This window comes from Strigops habroptila, chromosome 3 (genome assembly GCF_004027225.2).
Source record: "Strigops habroptila isolate Jane chromosome 3, bStrHab1.2.pri, whole genome shotgun sequence".
NCBI classification, from domain to species: domain Eukaryota; kingdom Metazoa; phylum Chordata; class Aves; order Psittaciformes; family Psittacidae; genus Strigops; species Strigops habroptila.
Genome location: NC_044279.2, coordinates 89,057,404 through 89,082,558, shown reverse-complemented (window position 1 = coordinate 89,082,558; position 25,155 = coordinate 89,057,404). Strand labels below are relative to the sequence as shown.

Below are 25,155 nucleotides of genomic sequence, written 5' to 3'. Positions count from 1 at the left end.
CTTCGTGGTCCGTATTTCCTTTTTCTCCTGGTTTTCAGTCACCTTCTACCGTTTCTATTCTTTGCTTTTTCCTTTTCTTCAGCTGCCATTGTCTTTTTTCCTGCTTATCGTGTTCCGTCTGCCTTTTTATCTTCTTCCGCTCCTTCTGTTTGTTCTCCTGCTTCTCTGTCTTCCAGGCCTGGTTGTGCACCTGCTTCTGTCTTTACTGCAGCTTCTACTGCTGCTTCTGCTTGCCTGTGTACATTCAGGGATTCTTCTGATTTCACTGGTTCATTTCCGTTCCTACTGCTTCTTCTGCTTTTGCTGCTGCTTCTTCTGCTTCAGAGACTGCTTCTCAGTTTTCTGTTGCTTTTCCTGTTTTTCACATGCTCTTCTTTTTTCTACTGCTTATCGGTATTCCATCTGCTTTATTATTGCCTTCTGCTTGTTCTTCTGCCTCTCTAACTTCCATTTCGGTTTCGGCATCAGCTTCTGACCTACCTGTTGCTCCTACCACTACTTCTGCTTGTTGGTGCCATTTCAGTGATTCCTCTGACTCTATGGTTCTTTTGCACTTACTGCTGCTTCTGCTTCGTCTTCAGCTTCAGAGTCTGCATCTGCATTTTCTGCTGCTTTTCCGTCACCATCCTCTGCTTTTGCTTCTTTGCCTGCTCTTTCCTATTCTTCACGTGCTCTTCCTTTTTTCTGCTTGTCGGCCATACATCTGCTTTTTTAGCATTTTCAACTGTATCTTCTTGTCCTTAGGCCTCTCTCACATCTAATTCTGCTTGTGCATTTGTTTCTTCTTTTGCTGCTGCTTCTAGAACTGCTTCTGCTTGTTCGTGTACTTTCAGGGAGTCTTCTGATTCTACTGGTTTAGTCCTGTTCCTACTGCTGCTTTTGCTTTTTCTGCTTCTTCGTGGTCCGGTTTTCCGTTTTCTCCTGGTTTTCAGTCGCCTTCTACTGTTTCTATTCTTTGTCTGCCTTTTTAGCTTCTGCCATGTTGTCTTCTGTTTGTCCTTCGGCCTCTCTGTCTTCGACGTCTGGTTCTGCATCTGCTTCTCTCTTTGCTGCAGTTTCTACCGCTGCTTGTGCTTGTCCTTGTACTTTCAGGGATTCTTCTGATTCTACTGGTTCATTTCCCTTCCTAAGGCTTCTTCTGCTTTTTCTTCTGCTTCACCTTTCGTTTATGCTTTTTCTGCTGCTTTTGCTTTTTCTTGGCCTATGGGCCTCCTACTGCTTTTTTAGATTCTTCTGCTGCTGCTTCTGCTTATCCTGCGGACTCTATCTTCCACTTCTTTATCGGCCTCTGCTTCTTTCCGTCTGCTGCTTAGGTCACTTGGTCAGAGCAGAAGGAGATGGTAATATTGGTGAGTTTTATTGTTTTGAGTGTGAGGCTCCAGTTGTCATACTCTCATAACTACTATGGAGGTTAGCCAAGCTGCCCTTCCTCCGGACACCTCCAGTTCCTTGCAGCACACACTAGATGTCCTAACGCGCTTGGATATGGACCAGGTATTTCTGGAATAAGAATGTGGGAAATAGCAGTGAAAGGAGAATAAAGCAGAAAGTTCAGAAGAGGCAGAAACAGGGTAAGAGAGGAGAAAGAAGAAGCAGAAGCAGCAGCAGAAAAAGCAGTAGAAACGGAAATGAACCAGTAAAAGGAGAAGAATCACTGAAAGTACGCGGAAAAGCAGAAACAGAGGTAGAAGCTGCAGCAAAGAGAGAAGCAGGTGCACAACCAGATGTGGAAGATTGGCAGAAAGACAATCAGAAGAAGCAGCGGCAGAAGCTAAAAAGTCAGGTGGAAGCCGATAAGCAGGAAAAAAGAGAATGGCAGCTGAAGAACAAGAAAAAGCAGACAAACAAGGAGAAAGAGTCAGAGGCTACTCAAAAGAAGGAGCAAATGCAAGAGCGGCCCACAAAGAAGCAGTAAAAGCAGGAGCAGCAGTACAAACAGAAATGAACCAGTAGAATTAGAAGAATCACTAAAAGCGCACAAAAAAGAAGCAGCAGCTCTAGAAGCAGCTGCAAAGGCAGAAGCAGATGCACGAGCAGAATCAGATGAGAGAGAGGCCTAAGGACAAGCAGAAGACACAGTTGAAAACGTTAAAAAAGCTGATACACAACAATAAGCAGAAGAAAATGGAAGAGCACATGGAGAACAGGAAAAAGCAGGCAAGAAAGCATAAGCAGCGGATGGTGATGGAAAAGCAGCAGAAAACACAAAAGCAGACTGAAGCAATAGAAGCAGCAGAAGAATCAGTAGGAAAGCAAATGAAACAGTTGAATTAGCAGAATCCCTGAAAGTACATGAAAAAGCAGCAGCTGTAGAAGCAGCACCTGAGATAGAAGCAGGTTCAAAAGTTGAGGTGGAAGATAGCGAGGATAAGGAGAAACAGAGGATGTGGTTGAAGATGCTAAAAATAGCAGATGTAGAAAGCTAAGAAGTAGAAAAAAATAGGAGAAAAATAAGAAAAAAAAGCAGGCGGAGAAGCAAAAGCCACAGAAGCCTGCCTTTCATTTTGCTTTCTGGATCAGTTTCAGTTTCTGTTGCTCCTTCTACAGCTAGTGTTACCTTCTGCTTGTTCTTCTGCCTCTCTAACGTCCGTGTACTTTCAGGGATTCTTCTGATTCCACTGGTTCATTTCCGTTCCTACTGATTCTTCTGCTTTTCCTGCTGCTTCTTCTGCTTCAGAGGCTGCTTCTGTCTTTTCTGCTTCTTTTCCGCCACCAGCCACTGCTTTTTCTGCTTTGCCTGCTTTTTCCTGTTTTTCACGTGCTCTTCTTTTCTCATCTGCTTGTCCACCTTGCATCTGCTTTATTATTGCCTTCTGCTTGTTCTTCTGCCTCTCTAACTTCCATTTCTGCTTCTGCACAAGCTTCTTTCCTACCTCTTGCTCCTACCGCTGCATCTGCAGATGCAGAAACAGAAGTGGAAGATAGAGTCCGAAGGATAAGCAGGAGCAGCTACAAAAGCAGTTGCAGGCCCCTTGACACAATAAAAAGCAGAAGCAGCAGTAGGAAAGGAAATGAACTAGGAGAATCAGAAGAATCACTAAAAGAGCACGAACGAGCATAAGCAGCTCTAGAAGCAGCAGCAAAGACAGAAGCAGATGCACGAGCAGAATTAGATGAGCCAGCGGCCTAAGTACAAGCAGAACACATAGTTGGAGATGCTGAAAAAGCAGATGCAGACCGATAAGCAGAAGAAAAAGCAAGAGCAGATGAAGAACAGGAAAAAGAAGGCAAAGTAGCAAAACCAGCGGAAAATGTAGAAGCAGATTCTGAAGCAGAAGAAAATGCTGGAAAAGCAGAAGCAGCAGTAGGAAGAGAACTGAAACAGTACACTCAGAAGAATCACGGAAAACACATGAGCAAGCAGAAGCAGCTGTAGAAGAAGCAACAAAACCAGATGCTGATCCAGAACCAGAAATGAAAGATAGGTTCTTCTGCAGATTTTGCATCTTCCTCTTCTTTTTCTTTTTCTTCATTTTCTCCTGTTTTTTCTACTACTTATCGGTCTGCATCTGCTATTTTTAGCATCTTCATTTTCTCCTGTTTTTTCTACTACTTATCGGTCTGCATCTGCTATTTTTAGCATCTTCAAACTGCATGTCCTGCTTCTCCTTAGCCTCTCTCTATCTTCCGTTTCTGTTTTTGAATCTGCTTCTCTCTGTTTTTGAATCTGCTGCTTCTACCGCTGCTTCTGCTTGTTCGTGTTCTCTCTGATTCTTTTGATTCTCCTGGTTCGTTTCCGTTCTTATTGCTGCTTCTGTTTTTTTCTGCCCCAGTGTCTACTTCCGCCTTTCCTGCTGCTTTTCTGTCGTCTTCTGCTGCTTTTGCTTACTCGTCTCCTATTTTTCTTCTTCATACATTTTGCTTTTTCTTCTGCTTATCAGCCTTCCATCTGCTTTTTTTTAGCTTCTTCTGCTTGTATTTCGGCCTTTTTATTACTATGTAGATGCACTTCTCTTTCTGCATCTTCTTCTGTCTCTGCTGCTGCTTCTGTTCTGGGTCTATTACGCATTTGCTCTTTCTGCTTTCCCTGCTCTCCTCCCAGGTCTCCTTCTTTGTGCATATCCAAATCTGTACTGACCTCTAGTGTCTGCTGCAAGGAAATGAAGGTGTCCGGAGGGAGGGAGGGGAGCTTGGATAACCTCTATAGCAGGTGTGAGCAGTCAGAGCACGACAACTGCAGCCTCACACTCAAAGTGTCACCAAGATCACGATCTCCTTCTTCTCTGACCAGCCGATGTAAAAGCTGATGACCTATATCTGTGCATCACCAGGTCAGAAGTGAGCTCCCAAAATGCTCCCAAAACATCGAACAACAGGAGAATCGGTAGAAGCAGAAGACACAGATAAAGCAGACATAGAACTAGAAGAAGCAACATATGAAGACATAGACTCAAAGGCGGAAATACAAGAAGCATGAAAATCAGAAGCAGCAGGAGCAGAAGCTAAAAAAAGCAGTTGCAGGTGGATAAGCAGAAGAAAAAAACAGGAGTAGATGAAAAAGCAAAAGCAGAAAACGCAGAAGCAGACCGAGAATCAGAAGAAAAAGCAGAAAAAGCTGAAGTAGAAAGAGAATGAAACAGAAGACTCAGTATAAGAACAAGAAACGGTCAAAGCAGCAGCAGCAGAAGCAAAAGCAGCAGAAAACAGAAGCAGAAAATGTGCACAGGCACAGGCAGACAAGGCACCCAACGCTACTAACAAGGCGACACTCACCGAAAGTCGGGAGAATGAAACTCCTTAACACCGATGCGGCATTAAAAACCAGGCACTTTATTGCAGCACTGGGTGCTAGGTGGTTTTTCCACAAATCACGCGTGCCCAATGCCAATTTCATCTTTACATTTATACACAAATATTACAAGGTAATACACTCCCAGTTATAAACACCTGTTTTTGACATCGATTTAACCTCCTCTTCTATAAAACAATATTAACTGCAAAATATTATTACAACTGAAAGCTCCATTTTTTGGCCACTTTTCCTTATCCTCTAAAGCATACAAAACCCAGTGGTTACAATATTCAATCATCTGGCTTTAGCTTAAATCATCATGCTTTGGTTATGCTCTAGAGAGTAAGGACATGTCACAGAGAACACAGATGTCAAGCAACACAGCATCTAATTTCTAACACAGCATCCCGTGCTAACATAGCATGGCTAGCATAGCACGTGCTAACATAGAGGCTAAATTTTTAAATCTAGATGTTCTTATACATAACGGCTTCATCATCAAACAAAATATAGAAAGATTCAATAAATCTTAAAACAATCTGCAACATTTCACCCCTTTGAAAGCTTTGAAAATAATTTCATTACTTTAAGATTTTTTTTTTTATTACTGTTTTGTGGGAGTAATTATATGTTAGTGGGAGCCTTTGGAATTGATTATTGTTCATCTTGTTGTCTAGCCACTGCTTGGATGATCATTCGACTGAATGCAGTCTTGTTTATTTGTCTTCTTAAATAATAATAGATCAAAATAATCGTTAGAAAAATTATCAAGACTATCGCAGTGCTAATCAGTGATTTCATCCGTGAACACAAATTCCATTCTACTCCCTTGAAGATTTTATCTATCCAACTTTCTTGTCTAGTTGAATCTTTTGATTATTCTGTTCTACCTTTTCCAATAAGTCTAAGTCATGCTCCACATCTTGAGTCACATTCTGAATGTGTGGACAACAATGATCAATTCTACCTTTCAAGTATCCACAATTCCATGCTCTTTAAGTAAGAGCATATCCAAAGCTATTCTGTTTTGTAAAGTCATCCTTGAATTTGCCTGTAATTTTATATTCAAATCCTTAAATCCTTTCCTGCTTGCATTTGCTCATTTTTCTACTTGTCTTGTTAATTGATATATACATTCCCTGTTCCTCTATATTGCTAAAGGAGTCAGCAAAGACTACAAAGCCCAGCCAACTTTCATTCCAGTCGAAGGTTCATTCCATTCTTCATCTGTTTCTGACCTCTTCACCCTTTCTAATTTTACATGTTCTAATGCTCCTCTAAAAGGAGTTCTTTTCCAGATTGTACAGAGTTGGTATGCCTAATGTTATTTTTCCTACTTTACCATCTAGAGGTAAATGAGTTGTCCAGGTCCCATCACTCATTGTTCACACTAAGTGTCCTTGGCTCCGGAATGCTGATCTTTAGCAACTAAATAGTGTTCTCCTTCTGCATATGCATGTCTGAGTCAATTCGAGGTTATTCCTAAGACCTCTACACAAACATTCATATTTTAAAGCAGCAGCTAAAGGAGAAATAGCTTGGATCGCCATATCAGTGGTATAACAATTACACATTTGAAAAGGACACACAAAATTACACATATTTCAGAGTCAATTTTGAGGTCTTATCATCCCTGTTGACAATTTTTCATGATGATAGTGCTTTCTTCACCCTAGTGCATATCCATGCTTCTGATTCAGTTCTCTTGATGGCGATGAAGGTAGTCAACATTACTTAAAAAGGTCCTTTCTAGCATTCTTGAAGAGGTTCAGAAGTCCATGTCTTCATGAAGACATAATCTCCTGGTTGGAAATCATGTACTGGGTTCTCCAAACACCGAGGCCTGTTCCAAAAAACCACATTCCGAAGATTTTCATAGGTAAATAGTTATATACATAGTTTTCCTTTTATATGTACATTCAAACTTGTTTCTGGAGACTCATATGGCTTTCTATATAACAATTCATAAGGACTAATTAAAGTTTCACTTGGAGTTGAACCCGAATTCCCAAGAGGGTCAATGGGAGTGCCTGAGGGCATTTCAAATTATTTTCCTGACATATTATGCTAACCTGTCTTTTTAATATTTGATTCATTCTTTCTACTTTTCCACTGCATTGTGGCCTCCAAGTTGTATGTAAGTCCCAAGTAATTCCCAACATTTTACTAACACCCTGTACAACGTCTGCAATAAAATGTGGACATCTATTTGATGCTATTCCAATAGGCACCCCAAATCTTGGGATAAGCTCCTACAATAGCTACTTAATGACTTGTTTGCCTCATTGGTTCAACAGGGAAAGGCTTCCAGCAATCCTGTAAAAGTGTCAACCTCTAACAAAATGTACCGATACCCAATTTGCCGAGGTAGTTCGGAAAAGTCTATTTGCCAATAATCTCTTGGTTCCATTACCAATTTCAATAATCCCATTTGAACTTTTGTCTTTAAAACTGGTTTATTTTTCAAATCTATTTCACATTTTACAGTTTTCATTTTAGGTAGAAATAGCATTTTTACAATGAATCTCTTTAAAAATGTCACTAATGATTCTGCTCCCCAATGACATTCCTTGTATTTGGTCTGTATTATAACCCTCATTATGAGTGGTGGGATTACTACTTAACCTTCTAATACTACTTAACCTTCTAATATCACCCACAAATCTGCTAGAAGATTTTTTTTGCATTTAGCAACTTCCTAATTTCTCATGATTCTCTGAATATTTAGGATGTTCTCTTGGTAGAGCTGTAGTTTCAGTAGGGATTAATGCCATTTGGAAGGCATCTCCTTCTGCAATCCTCCTAATTCTTAAATCTGCGAAATTCTTTCCTATAACTTCTTTTGTATTTCCTGTCTGATGTGCATTACAATGCTTGATTGCCACCTTAACTGGCTTCTGGACTGCTTGTATTAATTTTAAGATTTCTTCTTTCCGTGCAACACAGACTACAGAAACCACATGACAACACTGATGCAGGCTGGAGCTGCCCTGCCCTGTTAGTCTCGTACGGGCAAGTAACCCACTCCTTCTACCTGCCCAAGAAAGACTATTGCATTTAGTACTTGTTCCCTGGGAGGATAATAATCCCCTTTCCTTCCACAGGACTCCATGAACATGTACCACACCAAAGGCATATCTTCTATCAGTCCAAATACTTTCTTTCCTTCACTCAGTTCTAATGCTCTCATCAAGTTCTGCCTTTTGAGCTCAAGTAGTGCAAGGTAAAGAATTTGCTTCCATAACTGAATTCTCAGCAGTCACCGCGTAGCCTGCGTATCGAATTCCACCCTCCACAAAACTGCTACCATTCATGTACAATTCCCAGTCAGGATCATCTAGCGGTCTATCCTCTAACTCTTCTCGACTGCAATAGACATGTTCAATGGTCACCAAACAGTCATGTTCTAATTGTCCGACTTCCTGTATGGAGTTCAAAGAGACTGCAGGGATAATCAGGTTAGTTGTTTTCAAACTAGCATCATCTTCTTCTGTCAAAATCCCTTGGTATTTCATCATTCTGCTAATGGATAACCAATGACCCCCCACCTTTTCCACTAAAACAGTAATTACCATGTGTGGTACATATACTGTTATTCTCCTCCCCAAAGCTAGTTTTCGTGCTTCTTGTATTAGCATCACTGACTGTAGCAGCAACTGCCTGGAGACAAGCACGCCATCCTTTACTTACAGTGTCTAGTTGCCTGGAGAAATACCCAACTGCTCTTTCCCAGCTTCCTATTTTCTGAGTCAGTGCCCCAGTGCAAGATGTTGTCTTTCAGGAACAAATAACTTCAAGTCTTTGGTTAGGTCTGGAAGTCCCAATGCTGGGGCAGTCATTCAAGCCAGTCGTAAGTCCAGCCTTTTGCTGTTATGGGCCCAAAGCCCAGATACATTACTTTGGCTTGCTATCTGAGCCTTATTTCTAGACACTTTGTACCCATTTAGTCCAGCAAAGTTTAAAAGGTCTATTGTTACCTTCATACAGGTCACTCTCTCTTTCGTAGCAATCAAGATGTCATCCACGTCTTGTAGAAGCAGATGTCCAGGTTTAGGTTCCGTATCTCTCCATTTCCACCGTTCCAGCTCTTTTGCCAACTAGTAATCAAAGCTCATCAGACTATTTTTGAATCCTTGTGGCAGTCTGGTCCATGTTTCTCATCCTGTTCGTGGATTTTCCCACTAGAAAAAAAAAAAATCATTTTCAGCTTCCCTCCTCCAGGGGTATACAAAAGAAAATATCCTTTAAATCAAGCACTGATGATCCCCTCTCAATGCTGCTAAAAGCGTATATGGATTTGCAGCTACAGGGTGGGTATACATCTTTACTTAATTTATAGCCCTTAAATCCTGAACTAATCTATGTTCACCTGAAGGGCTTTCATTTTTTTTTTTAAACTGGTAAAATTGGAGTGTTATGAGTCACACTCTTCAAGAATCCCAAACCTGAAGAACTTATCAATTTCTTAAGTCCTTGTCTAACCTCTGGCTTGACTGGATATTGCTCGATTCTCAATGGTTTTGCCTGTTCTTTCAACTCTATTTGTGCAGGTTGTGCTGTCTTTCATTTAACAGGTATGTCTGTATTCTAGACCACAGGTATAACAGCCTCATCTGCCTCCTGTGGTATTTGTTCCTTAACTTTCTCCTATCTCATCAGTATTTCCCCTGTCGTTGATTCTGGTATTTTTAAAAGAATCTCTCCTTCCTCAAACACTATTTGTGCATTTAATTTGGACATTAAATCTCGCCCTAACAAAGGTATCGGACACTCTGCTACATATGAAAACTCGTGTCTAATTACCTTATTTCCAAATTTCAAATCTAGGGGTTGAAGGAATGGCCTATTTTCTCACTTCCCAGTCGCTCCTGGCCGTTTTATTTCCTCATTTCCCTTTGCAAGCATTCAAAACAGACTATGTTGCGCCCGTATCTACTAAAAATTTAACCTTACCGCGTCCCAGCTTAATTATGACCAGATACTCATCTGGGTTCCCCTCCAGTCCTCTTCAGTCATCTAGGGTCATCATCCTTGCAGCTTCCTGCTGACTTGCCTTTATTCTAGGGCAGGTTTTTTTTCTCCAATGTCCCTCCTTCCTGCAATATGCACCTTCATCTATCCCTAGAGGTGCATTAGGTTCTTGGTTACCAAAGTTTCTGAAACCTCCTCTTCCTCTGGCTCATCCTCTTCTCTTTACTGCAGTCCCTGTCAACGGAGCTGTTATTCTGCTCTTTCTATTCCCACCCCTTTTTTTTTTTAATTGATTGATTGATATAAACTTTCCATGCTACTTCAAGCATTTTAAATTTCTAGAATCCTTTCCCTCTAACTTTTGGAGTTTTCTTTTTATATTGGGTGCTAATTGTCCCATAAAAAAATAAAACAAAACAAAACAAAAAATTCAAAGCCAATTCTTATTCTGCCTCAGTTTCCAATTTTAAATCAGTGTATTTTCTAGCAGTCACCTTTACTTTTTTAAAGAAACACAGAGGGAGATTCATTCTTATCTTGTTTTACTTTATATAATTTAGGCCTATTTAAAGCCCTTGGCATTCTATGATTTACTCCATAAAGCACCTATTTTTGATATCGATTTAACTTTCTCTTCTACAAAACAACATTAACTGCAAAACAATATTATAACTCAAAGTTCCATTTTTTGGCCGCTTTTCCTTGTCCTCCAGAACATACAAAACCCACCAGTGGTTACCACAGTCAATCATCTGGCTTTTGCATAAAGCATCATGCAAATCACCCCAATGTGCTAACAAACATCCTAACGGCCATGTGTTTGGTATCCTTTTATCCATGGTGGTCAAATTCCCAGAACTTTGACTCTTTAACAATTTTGCAAATCCTGATGCCATTATGATAAAATATGTAATCGGTAATTACCAAAACAACCAAACCACAATTATCAAATTACAATAAACTATTCACAAGTAACCACCAAAACATGCAAACGGCAATTACTAAACAATAATAAAACATGCAAACAGTAATCACCAAACATGCAACAGTGGTTATCAAATACCAATGCGAACGGTAATTGCCAAACATGCAACTGTAATTACCAACCAAAGTCCAACCCTGTAATAGCTTTCACTTATAATTTATGGGTAGACGCCTAGCACTCCAATGCAAACGGGCATTGGAGTGCCCTCTCAGCCCCAACCCTGCACAACTTTCACTGCGCCTTCCGGGCAGGCTTTCCAAACCAAACTCTGAAAGAAGTGCCTTACCCTTTTTTTTTATTCCAGGGAACGTTGCAAGGAGCTTTCAAAGTCAAGGGCGATGTTCCTCCCCGAGAATTCCTCGGTGCCGGCTGGGGTTTGAGCGGCACTCCATCTCTTCCAGTCTCACTCGCAAGGTCCCATCTGGGTCACCAAAAATTGTCACCAAAAGGCAGGAGAATAAAACTCCTTAACACCAAGGTAGCATTAAGAGGCAGGCACTTGTTTATTGCAGCACTGGGTGCTAGGTGAAATTTCCACAAATGAAGCACCTGTATCTTCTGCTTCTCCTTAGGCCTCTCTCTCGTCCAATTATGCTCATGTATTTTCCGTGATTCTTCTGAGTGTACTGTTTCTAGTCTCTTCCTACTGCTGCTTCTGCTTTTCCTGCATTTTCTTCTGCTTCAATGTCTACTTCTGTATTTTCTTCTCCTTTTCTGTCATCTTTTGCTGCTTTTGTTTCTTTTTCTGCTTCCTTTTTTTATAGGTTCCTGCCTTCTGCTTATGGGCCATCAGTGTGCTTTTTTTTACCTTCTTCTGCTGCTTCTTCTGCTTGTCCTTCGTGCTCTCTATCTTCCTCTTCTGGTTGTATATCTGCTTCTGTCTTTGTTGCTGCTTTTTTTAGCATCGCATGCATCAATTTAACTTCCGAAGCCCCTAAATCATGCAACCTGATGATCCAATAAAACAAATATTCTCCAGACTTTTGTTTGAACCTGTCCATAATGTCATTTCTTTCGTGATGAGTGAAATCATCTAAAACGTCCCGCCTAAACCCAGACGACCTAGAGTCGTGTTCCGATTTTCTCCATAATATTGTCTTTGCTTCAAAAGACACCTCACCCTCTGAACTACTATCCCACATATCTCCATCCCACTTATCATGGTCCTCATTCCTTCCTGCCTCCGCCATCACTGCACCCACTTTTTGCTTGTTTACTCGACCTCTTTGTGTTCTATATTTATATTGTGCAACCCGACCCGCCGCCTTTCCTGCTACCAGTTGGTAAGTGTCCAGTTTATCAGTTAGTAATCGATTCTGGCATTGTTACATAATTATTTTTCCCTGCAATTAACAAAACTGTTTTTCCAAATCCATCTTCTCCCTCTGTTTTCGCTTTCTCCTCTGCTTTCTCTATGCAGCCAGCAGAATCCACTCCTGTCTTCTCAAAAGAAATATATTATTCTCCTTTTTCTACTGATACTTTTTGTAAACATTTAACAACATCAGGAGGTTCTGCCTAATTCAAACAGTGAGTCCCAATTCTCACATAAACCAGAACTCAACCATTCAGCAGCTATGTTACGATAAAGTAATTGTTCCCAACCAGGAATATCCAGCTCCACAGTCTTAGAAACCTTTTTTTTTAATCCTAAAAAAATGCCATTTTATTTCATATCCGGCTGCCTATGCCAAATTGTTCTGCTGACAGACAGGGTACACCACAACATGACCACACATTAGCTGTACAATATGCAGAGTTTATTAAACAAGCACACAAAGCTAATAAGCACTCTAAATCAAGAACATTAATGAGAATTAGGTAAATATATCTCTCTATAGGGAATAAGTACTGTAAAGCAAATCTAAGCTATAGCTGTATAATTGAAGTACTGAAGAGCTTTAGAAATGCATTAAATCATTACCACATAGAAAGAACAGAGATAAAGAAGAAATACATCACCAATTACCACTGAATCATCATCCAGACTCACAGTTCCAGCTGGAAAGCCCCGTTGCAGCCAATACCAAGAGTCTCAAGTAATTAGGAAAATTCCTACAAGGTGTGTCCACCCATACAACATCAAACCAACAACCTTTGATAAATCTCTCAATCACGAGAGGAAAATGAACTCTCAGCTAGGTTCCCATCCTTTACAAGTTGACTTTCTCTCCAGGCTCACACCAACTGTAAGGATTATCCAAGTTCCCCTTCCTCCCTCCGAACACCTTCAGTTCCTTGATGCATACACCAGAGGTCAGTGCAGACTTGCATATGGACAAGGTGTTCCTGGGGAGGAGAACTGGGAAGACAGCAGGGAAATTCGTCACAGATTTACAATATATAGACCTATAAATGCATTCCAGAAAACTAGAGCGCGCTGGACAGAGCCTGAGGAGCGTGCTACGCTGCTCAAACGCAAACATCGAAACCGGCTCTCATCAGCTCTAGGACCTAAGAGTCCAGGACAGACAAAATTACTACAGGACTCGTGAGGAGTCAGCGGCCCACAATCCTCCTCCTCATGACTGCACACGCTCACCTCAAACGCCCCTCTGACTCCCAAGGCCACTGTATGAAGCCTGCAAAACCAAAGACATCTGCTAAACCAGGCTGTCCCACAGCCTGGGCTACTCGCCACCAGCCTGACCCACAACCAACGTACTTGATCATACCACTGGTTGGCATGAGGCTTCACGGCTCTGTGTCTGGGTGCTGAAGCAAAGAACAATCACACTTGGCACCTGAAAAAAAAACAAACTAGCAGGAAATGAGAAAAGAGGACATTGAGAGCACTCAAAACCGCAAGCCCGAAGGTCTTCTTTCCATTTAGGCATACATTCTCCCACTTCCCTACCTCGGCCCCTCGCCCACCAGGCCTCCAATAGTTGTCTGCTGCATCCAGAACTGAGTACCTAAAAACAGAAGTGACAAAGGACTGCTCACAACTGCACCAACACCACACACCCTAAGAATAAGGCCCCCTGCTGCCCGCTACTCATCTCTCTCATCTGGCCCAAGTCATCATCGGGGCCGATATCCCGCTTGTCTCTTCCCTTAGCTCCTTCAAAATAAAAGCAGAAAGCAAGAGCCGTGAGCCACTCATACAGGAGCAAGGCGCAGCTTCCCTATGACGTGACACTCTGACCCACCTGCTGACAGTGCACAATACACCTCTCTCCTTGCGCCCTGTGGCACGTGGCTCGTGCTCTCTGCGTCTGCAAAACCAATATTCAATGGTTCAGTCTCCTTCGCTACCCCTGGACACACCCTCCCAGGCAGCTCCAATTTGATCTACAGAAGAGCATCAAAATGACTCTCCACAAAGCCTGACAATGGCTAGTCCATCCGAGAGACATGCACAACTTTTGCCTTGACAGTCTGTGCATATCAACATGTTACCCATACCCTCCCACTGCTATCCCACCCAACCCCGACTCCACCCCCTGAGCAGAGCAGCTCCGAGCCACATGCCTGCACACACACGCACAGGCAGATGCCTACAAAACAGAGTTCTGGAGAGGGCCTGGAGCCCTAGACCAGCATGACGCCGACAAATACGAACCGCAAAGACCATACGCACGGAGCCCGAGGAGTGTGCTGCGCTGAAAAACTTGACACAAGCAAAACCAGGCTGCCCTATAATACTGGGCTATTTGTCACCAGCCTGACCCACAACCAACGTACCTTAGAGTACCGCTCGTCAGCGTGCGGCTTCACGGCTGTGCGACTGGATGCGGCACTTTTTAAAAAGGCAAAAGGGAAAGGAAAGATGCTCCTTCGCAGCAGCTCCAGCTCTGTATGCGCGTACCCAAAGCCCACCTGTGTCCCCCTCCTGAAAGTCCGATCTCCGGAGCTACACCTTGAAATGCGGGGCTTTTCTACAACACAAAAGCTGAAAAAAATAGCCACCGCTATCATCTCCTAGGACATGCAATAAGCTGGATAGGCTCTACAGACAAAAAACCTCTACATATAAGTACACAAATTGCTCACTATAATGCCTGCTTCATAATTGCACCATTAGGTCTACTAACAGAGGAGAAGACTGAGAAGAGATTTTATAACAGCCTTCCCAATCCTAAAGGGGCTTCCCGGCATACCTCAGCAAAACAATACGACCGACCCCCCCATGCCCCACGACCACGGCTACTCGCAAGCCGCTACCAGTAGCATTCCCAGTTCTCTGACGCTGCGGAGACACCATCTTTGCCCCTCTTCCTAATCCACAACCTCACTGTCCCCACAAGCCGCACCGAGAGTCAAGCGCCGTCCGGCGCTCCCCAGCGCGGCTACAGGCAGCCCTCACTCCCGCCCGCCTCTCTGTCCGGTAGCCTCGCCGCCGGCTCCGGTACGACTCCAGCTAGCCCCGCGCAAGCCTCACCGCTCCAGGCCTCGGACCGGGACCCCAACAGCCCTGCTCCCCCACCGCCACCACCGCACTCATCAGAGCTTTCCCTGGGACCCGCTGGTCCTGCGCCTGGCACCAGCTTACCTGATGCAAGAGAAGTGAAAACCCAGCCCTGAGAGCAAAGGAGACAACGAGTGTTATTTATTTAGTCTGGTCCGGTGGCAGGGCCGGGGGGGGTTGGGGTGGGCCCAAGGGAGGGTGTGTTTTAGGGAGGGGCCAATCTTAGAGGCGTCATCTAAGCAAGGACTGTGGGGATGCTGGGGTGGAGGGGTGTGGTACCGGGGAGGGGGTGGGGGGCGTGTCTAGGGCAGGGATTGGAAAAGCCTCGCTGGGGCTGAGGCAGGGGACGGGGCTTGTGCTGGGCGCGGGATTACGGAAGGACAGGGGGCATGGATTCAGGATGTGCCGCCTCACAACCCCCCCATCCCGTTGCCACGCCAGGTGTTTTTCTGCAGACTAAACAAGTAACACTCGCTTGGTGCTGAAAGCGGCTTGCGGGCGCAGCGGGGGGTGTGGAGGAGGAATAGAGACAACGACGGTGTCCCCGCAGCATCAGAGAGCCGGGAATACTGCCGGTAGCGGGGTTTCTGGTCGGCGGTCTTATTTGCCGACGTGTGCCGGGAAACCCCTTCAGGTATTCAGGTATATCAGGAAGGCTGATATAAAATCTTCCCTCGGCCTTCTCTTCCATTAGTAGACCTAATAATGCGATTATGAAGCAGTCCCTATAATGAGCAATATATGTATTTATATGTGGAGTTGTTTTTGTCTGGAGAACCTATCCAGCTTGTTGCATAGTCCTGGTAGATGATAATTCTGACGATTTTATTCAGCTTTTGCGTTGTAGTAAAGCCCTGGATTTCTGGGAAGACAGGAAGGGCAGCAAACTACAGAGTGTAGCTCCAGAAAGCAGGTTTTCAGGAGGGGAACATGGACGGGCTTTGGGTGCGCACATACCGAGCTGGACCTGCTGCAGAGGAGCGGCTTTTCTCTCCCCCCCACCTCCAGCAAGTGCCTTTCCCCTTTTCCTTTTTTTCCCCCCAGGTGCCGCACTGAAAAAAGAGGTTAATATTTTTCCATTGAAACTGTTAAATCGTGTAAATGGCGATTGCTTAATTGGCTTGGTTGTTCGCATATCTAATATATTGTAAGAAAGGCTCACAAAATGTAGCCATAGTGCTAGAATAGGATGGATGTAACCATACGTAAAATAGACTCTTTGTTCGTATGCAACAAATGTTGAACCTAGTCCAAACAGGTTATGTAATCAGAACAGAAACTCCGCATGCTTAAGCTAAAAGGCAGCTAAAGGACAAGTGATGAAGAAGGAAAGACCCCCGCCGAGGAAGTAAAAACGACCACGAGAGGGACTGAAGTTCCAGTCCCTGGTCAATAGATGGCAGCAGAGACCGTGAAATAACGAACTTCGCGCCTATGTGACCAGCTCTTGGCACGTGGGGGGGCACAGGGGGACACATGCTCAGTAATTCTCGGAAAGCTTATGTATATGTATGAAGTAAGAAAGTATAAACTATGTACTGATAGGCTATTGCTTGGGAGCACTTGAGAGGAGAAATCCCGGTGCAGCCCCAGCGCTGCAATAAAAGAATACTGGCTTATCAGTCCCAGTGGCTGCAAAGTGTGATTGTTGTTTGCTTCGGATTTGGCACCACAGATGGGATCTTCTCTGCTCGGCTGCAGGACCCATTGAGAACAGGACTCCTTTGGGTACCCCGGGGATTTCTCCAGAGGAACACCTTGCCTCAATCAGATCACTGCAGGAACAGACAAGGACCATCTAAGAAAAAGGTATTCTTTTTGTTTGGTTTCATTTGGGACCGGTCAATTGGCAGCTCTCCCTAAGTCACAATGCAAGATCTTGTGCAGGACAGCACATACCGGGCAGCTAGCGCCTTAAAGGTATACTTGGTTATGAACAAACTGGGCTCTGGTGGTTGAAATCTTCATGATTCAGGTTAATGTGATCGTTCTTTGCATAGTTTTAGGGATCATAATAATCGTTTGTATGATATTATATTTTTGCTGTAAGACCTGGATCTGCCCTGGTTTGGTGCGAGTTATTTTTGTGCTTGCAATACTTGGATCTGTCTTGGTTTGATGAGTGATTGAGATATACCATTGGTACGATGCAAGTGCGGAGTCCTGATCCATGGTTCTGTTATCCCACGGGGGAAACAGCTGGAGATGGACGAAAGAAAAGCATATGAATTATTCTGAGGCTGGGGTTTGTTCATTTCGTCTTGGGAATGAATGTAAGCCACTTTTCATTTTAAATTGTCTCCTGTGTAACAAAAAGTTGTGGTTAGAGTTTGGATGGGATATTGATTTCACAGGGTGTGGAGTTTGGACTGAGTGGGGTAAAAAGGATAGGTTGGTGGAAGTAAGTAAGGTATACTGCAGTCGAGAAAGTGAAGTGAAGAATCAGTAGGATGGGTAGTCAGCAAAGTGGAGAAACTTCTTTTTTTCTTAAGGAAAAAAAAGAAAAGAGTCCCTTGGGAAGAATATAGGGGGCTCACCTGGAGGAAGTATAGACAAAAGACCCTCATAAAATATTGCAACCAATGGTGGCCGTTGTAGAAATCAGAGGATGGAGAAAAATGGCCCTCTAATGGTACTTTAAATTATAATACTTTGCTACAATTAACGTTGTTTTTGCGAAGGGAAAGAAAATGGGATGAGGCGGTATATACAGATATATTTTTCACTCTGCGAAATCACCCAGAGTGACAGAAAGATTGTGGGATTAACTTGCCTCCTCAAGATCCCTTGGTATTAGCTTTGGAAAAAGAGAAAAAGAAGGGGCAAAGTACTCTCTGCCAATGCTGTTCCTGTTGTAGTGTAGCACAAAGGTTTTTAAAACATACATGAGAGCACCAGAAGGAATCAGAAGATAAACCGGAAGACTATCTCTCGTCTCTCGGAGGACCTCAGGCAGCTATGGGGCCCCCTTCCAGTCCTGAAGTTGAGGAATCAGGAGATGAGGAGGGAAAAAGTACCAAAAGGGGTTTCACTCCGATTACAGCTAGAACCCATAGTAAAGCAGGACCAATTATACAGGCCCCTCCAAGGCAGACAATGGGTCCAGAGGGGCCAACACAACTCAAGGTCCCCTTTAATACAGGTGACCTGGATGCATGGAGGGAAATAGTAAAAGGCTACAGGGATGACCCTATGGAAGCAGCCAAACGATTTGAATCCCTCAGGCAGCGACCCCAACAGCCCTGCTCCTCCACCATCACCACCGTGCTCATTAGAGCTTCCCCCAGGACCCACTGGTCCTGCACCCGGCACCAGCTTACCTTCTTTGCCGGGGCATCCACAGCCCAGCAACACCCAGCTATCCTCCTGCCCCTTCCCAAGCCCACACCAGCTGCTACACTACCCACAGAGCCAGGGCAGCCACCCCTTAAGAGGAAGGGCAAGTCACCATCAGCCTCACTGCCCGCACCTGGGGCTCCTCCTGCCGGGGCCCACGGCTGCAGCCCAGCAGGAGCAGGGAGCCATCACCCGGCCTCCACTGTGTGTCACCTCTTCCCCCAGCCCCTGGCACAGCCCCTCACCGGGTGCAAAAGGAGTGTAAACCCAGCCCTGAGGGCAAAGGAGAAAATGAGTATTATTTATTTAGGCAAAAGAACTTAAGACTTGGGAATCACCACCAGGTAATGGAACTTTGTTACAGTATGTTGGTGATCTGTTAACAGCAACTGAAACTGAGGAGGAACGTATGCAATGGACAATAAGCTTGCTAAATTTTCTGGGATTAAGTGGGTGCCGAGTCTCCCGACGGAAAGCTCAGCTGATACAGCGCCAAGTGACGTACTTGGGATTTGAAATATCTGGAGGACAACGTGAACCTGGGACAGAAAGAAAAGAAGCCATCTGCCAGACACCTGAACCTGCAACAGTAAAAGAACTCGGAACATTCCTTGGAATGACAGCCTCTTTTCTCAGTGGGAAAACCTCGGATCCTGTGGCGCACGATTGCTTGGAGACCACAGAAGCCGTCTATTTTAGTAAACCAGATTTGAAAGAAGAGCCACTTGAGGATGCAGAGGATTCCTGGTTCACAGATGGAAGCAGCTTTGCGAAAGAAGGAAACTGTCAGGTGGGGTATGCCATTACCACCACTCACCAGGTAATTGAATCAAACCCTTGACCGCTGGGATGTTGGCACAAAAGGCAGAAATTATAGCCTTGACTAGGGCATTGGAACTGGCAAAAGGAAAAAGAATCAACATTTGGACAGATTCTAAATATGCCTTTGGAGTAGTGCATGCTCATGGTGCCATCTGTAAAGAGAGAGGGAAACAGATAAAACGTGCTAAAGAAATGTTAAAGTTGCTTGAAGCCGTGCAATTGCTGGAGAAGGTAGCTATCATGCACTGTAGAGGACACCAAAAGGGTAACACTGATCAGGAAATTGGAAACAATTTGGCAGATAATGAGGCAAGGCGAGTGGCAGAGGAAACAAAAAGTGAGATTGCAGCTTTGATACCAAATAGTAAACCTGAGACCCTGGATTTGAAACCGGAACATATCAAGTATTCTAGGGATGATAATCACCTAATTGAAAACCTTAAGGGTAAGAAACAGATAGATGGATGGGCCTACATACCTGGTGGACACCTAGTAATGCCTTCCAACATTTTATGGAAATTAGTCATTTTATGGAAATATAATAATAATTATTATATAAATTATATATTTATTATATAAAACCCACTGGGGAGCAGGCACTTTATATAAATACTTAAATAAGAAAATGGTGGGTCACAATTAGTATACAATTAGTATTAACCAAGTTACTCAACAGTGTGAAATTTGTTTAAAGAACAATCCAAATACTAGAACTAAAGTTCAAGTAGGAACAATTGGGAAAGGTAATATTCCTGGACAACAGTGGCAGATAGATTTTTCAGAACTTCCAAGAAAAGGGGGGTATCAGTACCTACTGGTCTTAACAGAAACCTTTTTGAGCTGGCCAGAAGTCTTTGCCTGCAGAACTAACAAGACAAGGGAAGTGACAAAAGCATTATTGAATGAAATAATACTACAATTTGGAGTACCTGAGGTTGTATCTTCAGACAGAGGCTCACATTTTTGCGCACAAATGGTACAAGTTAGTAAAATTTTGGGCATTAATTGGCAATTACACAGTCTATGTTGACCCCAAGTAAGTGGACAAGTAGAGAAGATGAACCATTTAATAAAACAACAAATAGCCAAAACCTGTCAGGAATCTAATCTATATTGGTATCAAGCACTCCCTCTTGCCTTGTTGAGAATTAGAGTCAAGCCAAAGTCTAAAGAACATCTGAGTCCTTTTGAGATATTACATGGCAAGCCATATTTATATCAGTACAAAGGGGAAGACTTAAAACAAATTGGCGAACGCAACCTACAAGAATATGTAATAGCCTTAGGAAGACAATTGAACAAACTCCACAAAATTGTGTTATGTACTAGAAACAGGGGTTTGGACCAAGCAATACATTCTTTTAAACTAGGAGATTGGGTATATGTTAAAACTTTTTCAGGACAACCACTGGAAGAAAAGTGGAAGAAAAGTGGAATGGACCTCATCAGGTGCTTCTGACAACCTTCACTGCAATCAAGATTGGAGTACAGTCGACTTGGACACACTATTCTCGAGTAAAGAAAGCACCTGAAGGACCACGGACATCAAAACCGTGTTCCTCTAGGTGCTGGCGACAAACAGTTGGAGAATATGAGGCATGGAAAAGAAATAGGATCAAGTATCAAATTGAAACAGGAAAATATTTTAGAAACCATGTCTTTGAACATGGAGGGATGTTACAAGGTTGTAAAAGAATTTTCAGGTTTATAGAAAAGGGGGGAGTTGAAACAAGAGGTTAATATTTTTCCATTGAAACTGTTAAATCGTGTAAATGTCAAATTGTTTAGTTGGCTTGGTTGTTCGCATATCTAATCTATTGTAAGCAAGGCCTGCAAAATGTAACCACGTTGCTAGAATAGGATGTAACCATATTGCAAAATAAGACTGCAAGGCCTGCAGAATGTAACCGTATTGCTAGAATAGGATGGATGTAACCGTATTGTAAAATAGACTCTTTGTCCGTATGAAATAACTGCAACAAATACTGAAGCTAGTCCAAAGAGCTTATATAACCAGAACAGAAACTGCGCATGCTTAAGCTAAAAGGTAGCTAAAGGACAAGTGATGAAGAAGGAAAGACCCCCGCCGAGGAAGTAAAAACGACCACGAGAGGGACTGAAGTTCCAGTCCCTGGTCAATAGATGGCAGCAGAGACCGTGAAATAACGAACTTCGTGCCTATGTGACCAGCTCTTGGCATGGGGGGGGCACAGGGGGACACATGCTCAGTAATTCTCGGAAAGCTTATGTATATGTATGAAGTAAGAAAGTATAAACTATGTACTGATAGGCTATTGCTTGGGAGCGCTTGAGAGGAGAAATCCCGGTGCAGCCCCAGCGCTGCAATAAAAGAATACTGGCTTATCAGTCCCAGTGGCTGCAAAGCGTGATTGTTGTTTGCTTCAGCACCCAGCCGCAGAGCTGTGAAGCCACATGCCAACGAGCGGTAAGATCGACTACGTTGTTTGCCGGTCAGGCTGGTGGCTACTGGCCCAGTGTAATGTGGCAGCCTAGTTTAGCACGTATCTTTGGTCTTGCAGGTGTCGTGTGGTCGCCTTGGGAGTCGGAGGGGTGTTTGAGGAGAGCACGTGCAGCCATGAGGAGAATGATTGTGGGCTGCTGACTCCTCACAGGTGCCACAATCATTTTGACTTTCTTGGACTCTTAGGTCCTAGAGCTGATGAGAGAGTGCCATGGTGTCGGATTTGGGAATCGTCATGGAGCACCTGAGTTTAATGTTACCATTCTTTTGAGGAGGGAGGTCAGTGTTGTGGAAGAGGTTGTTCACCCTTGCTTTGCCACCTAAACTCCACCTGCGTACTGCCTCTCTCTCGGCAGCGCTCTCAACCGTCCCACAAACCAGCTCCGGTCCAACCAGCTCAGACCAGGGCCAGCTACAGGATCAGACTAGGCTGCTCAGCAATGTATCCAGGCAGGTTTTGAAAACCTCCAAGTATGGGGACACCACAACCTTCCTAGGGAACACATACCAGTGGCTGACTGTCCTCTTGCTAAAGCACTTTTCCCTTATATGCAGCTGGATGCAAGAGCTTGGCTGGCTGAGCAGAAACTTGCCCTTGTGTAATTCATGAGCAGCCCAAAGACACCCTGCAGCAAGGGTCCATACGGATGCCTGAGGAGCTCACTAAGCAGGCTCCCGGATTTTATGAGCTGCCTCTTACCCACTCACTGCCAAGAACTTCTGTAAATGGTGCAGCTGATCAGCTGTCATTGTCACTGAGGTACCCATGGCCATGCTTTCAAGGCAGAAAGCAGATGAAGAAAGGGAGGGTCAAGCACCACAAGCTGGGCTGCTCTCGCTGCCTTTTCCCCACAGCTTTACTGCATGTCTCAATTTCCACTGCTGGGAAAACACTGGTACTGCTGTGTGAGCAAGGAAATTTCAGCAGCTGTGCAGCAAAGGCTGTAAGCCAGCACTTGCCAAGACAGCCAAGCCTGCTTTCTCTTTCTCTCTGCCTCCTTGGCTTGCTCCCACCCAGCACGAGCAATAAAAGCGTTTGTATGTCCTCACAGAGAACTGGATAAGGGAGCTGACTTGCCTTACAAAGGACCCAGCTTGTTCCTCTTTGCTGGTCTAGTTCTGTGCAGACTATTTCTCCAGCTGTGCCAATGCTAGTGCTAGGGCAAGATGAGGAACAGAGGGCTGAGAAAGGGCTATCTGGCTGCCTAAAGAGCTCAAACACTGCACGTTTAGCACTAGTGGACCCAGGCTAATTTGGTTTGTGGCAGGTGTGATTTGACTTCCTTAAGACTTTTTCTCATTCAAGTATTTCTGAAAACTTGCTATCTATCTTGGCTTTGCAGCCCACCTTTGGAGCCAAAGCAGGAGCGCTCTCAAGTACTTCTGCATCACACATTTCATTCTCGGTTGGCCTACATGCCTAGGAGAACTCTGGAGAGAAAGACAGAACATTTAAAATAATGAAATCTTGGCATTGCAATTATGAAGTATGCATTTCTGATGATACCTTTTGTTGAGCTATTTACTCTGGATAGTATTTTTGACTACAGGCAGTAACTCACATTTATCACCTTCCTTGTGAGCACATATCAGTACGTTCCTAAAAGGAGTATGTTAGCTTCTGTTAAACATGCCATGGAGGGTGAGCAGAAGCAGTGCTTATGCAATAATACCATAGCATGACTGCGCCAAGCCATGCCTGTAACGTGCCAAATCAGGCACAGAAACTTGTGGCTTTAGTTTTCGAGAACCTTTGGATCTGACTCCCAGTTAATGCTGACTTTTCTTGTCTTTATACCTATATGCAGCAGTATCAGCGGCATTTGATCCCCCAGAAACACGCCCAGCAGGACAGACCCTTCGGAAAGAGCTAATGGGTCAGTGCCCCACACTCTAATGGACCTGTGGTACCAGTGTCCCCATGGCCCTGCTGGGGACCAGGGTGCTGCAGGGGCTACTCACAGCGTGGACAGGGCTCACAGATGCACCTTTTTGCTCATGCCACCCCTGGTGCTAGCCCTTCTCCTCGGGGTCCCAGGTGGGCACAAATGGATAGCGGCAGGATTTGGTGCTTGGAGAGCGAAGAGCAGCTGTGGTTCCTGCTGCTCACTACTACTTCAAAACATTCAGGCTGTGACAACTTGTGCAGGCTTCCCAAAACTCAGATACAACCAAAGCAGGTGTCACGTTTCTTTCTGTAGTTGATCTTGGTGCTACCTGTACAGGCTCACATCCTTTTTGCCACAAATCTTTCCACTGATAATCACCCGTACACTTTTTGTCTAGCAAGGAGACTCACTCTACTTTCCCTCTCTATATATGTTTGAACTTGACTCAATGGTGTGGAAACTTTTTTCTTATAACCTTGATATTCAGTGTTAGATCCACACGGCCCCAGACTCTGTTCATCAACCACTGCTCTTATCAAATTGCCTTTCCTTTTTACCCCATGCACTGCATTGTGCTTCCTTTCAGATAACCATTCCCTCCCCCTGCAGATCACTGACCTATGGGAAGATCAGTTCAGTTACAGCTAGGATGAAACCATTCTCCATTACCCTCAACTGATCTCTTAGTTCTCTGACATTTTGTACACCAGCTACAAGGCAGAGTCTCTGTTTAGGCTAAGTGAGACTCAAAGTGGTTTATTTCAGTTTTCACATCACCAACCTTCTACAGTGATCCTTTCTGTCAGGACCAAACCAAAATAGTTTTCCTTCAGTCTAAACCAGAAAATAATAGTCTGAGACAAGTCTTAATAAAAGAGAAGTAAATGCCACTTTTCTGTATTTAGAAGCGGATGAGGATTTAAAAAAAAAATCCAAAGCCTGTGAACACCAAATACCTCCCACCCCCCACCCAGGGGATAGTTTAGTACCACCCCTGCTGATGCATACAAGTATTTTCTTAAAAAAGCACATTGCAAGAATGACTAGGTTATCCTACGTTGATCAGAAAGGCACAAGGATGTGTATAGTGGTGTGGGAAATGATCAACATTGCTGTCTTAATTGAGGTTGGTTTGGCAATTCATTTTTGCCTCAGTTTCCACAAAAATATAAAAAGCCTTTCCTGGACTGTTCTCACCTCAACCCATGGGATTTACATGGGATTCTCTTCCCCATCGCTCTGGGAGCGGGGCGGAAGAAGCAGGGGGGAGTGAGCAAGCAGCTGCGCTGTTCTGAGTTACCTGCTGGGCTTAAACCCTGACAGCGATACTTGGGGAATGCAATGTGTTATGTTCAAGTATCAACAGTATATTGAAGTAGAACTGGAGTCATAAGGAAATTCTTAAATTACACCCTCAATATTTAATATCCAAGCCCATGGTAACTGCCAGATACAAGGGTTAGCGGCACCTGTTGTTTCACTTTATAAGCAAGTTATTAATGTAAAAAGGACCACTCGGCTTTTCAA

At 43.9% G+C, this 25,155-nt stretch overlaps 1 long non-coding RNA gene across 3 annotated transcripts; it reads right to left on the bottom strand.

The window, feature by feature from the left end:
- Positions 1-4,876: 4,876 nt before the first annotated feature.
- LOC115605067 lies at positions 4,877-15,283 on the bottom strand. Of its 3 annotated transcripts, none has more exons than XR_003990500.1 (9): positions 15,184-15,283; positions 14,376-14,583; positions 13,841-13,906; positions 13,546-13,752; positions 13,354-13,448; positions 13,231-13,270; positions 10,975-12,990; positions 8,710-8,913; positions 4,877-6,575 (listed from the first exon to the last, which is right to left on the bottom strand). It is a non-coding gene; the product is annotated as an uncharacterized LOC115605067 (long non-coding RNA). The 3 variants fall into 3 exon arrangements; XR_003990498.1 differs by having other exon boundaries at positions 13,354-13,432; XR_003990499.1 differs by having other exon boundaries at positions 13,354-13,432; positions 14,376-14,430.
- Between the last annotated feature and the right edge of the window lie 9,872 nt (positions 15,284-25,155).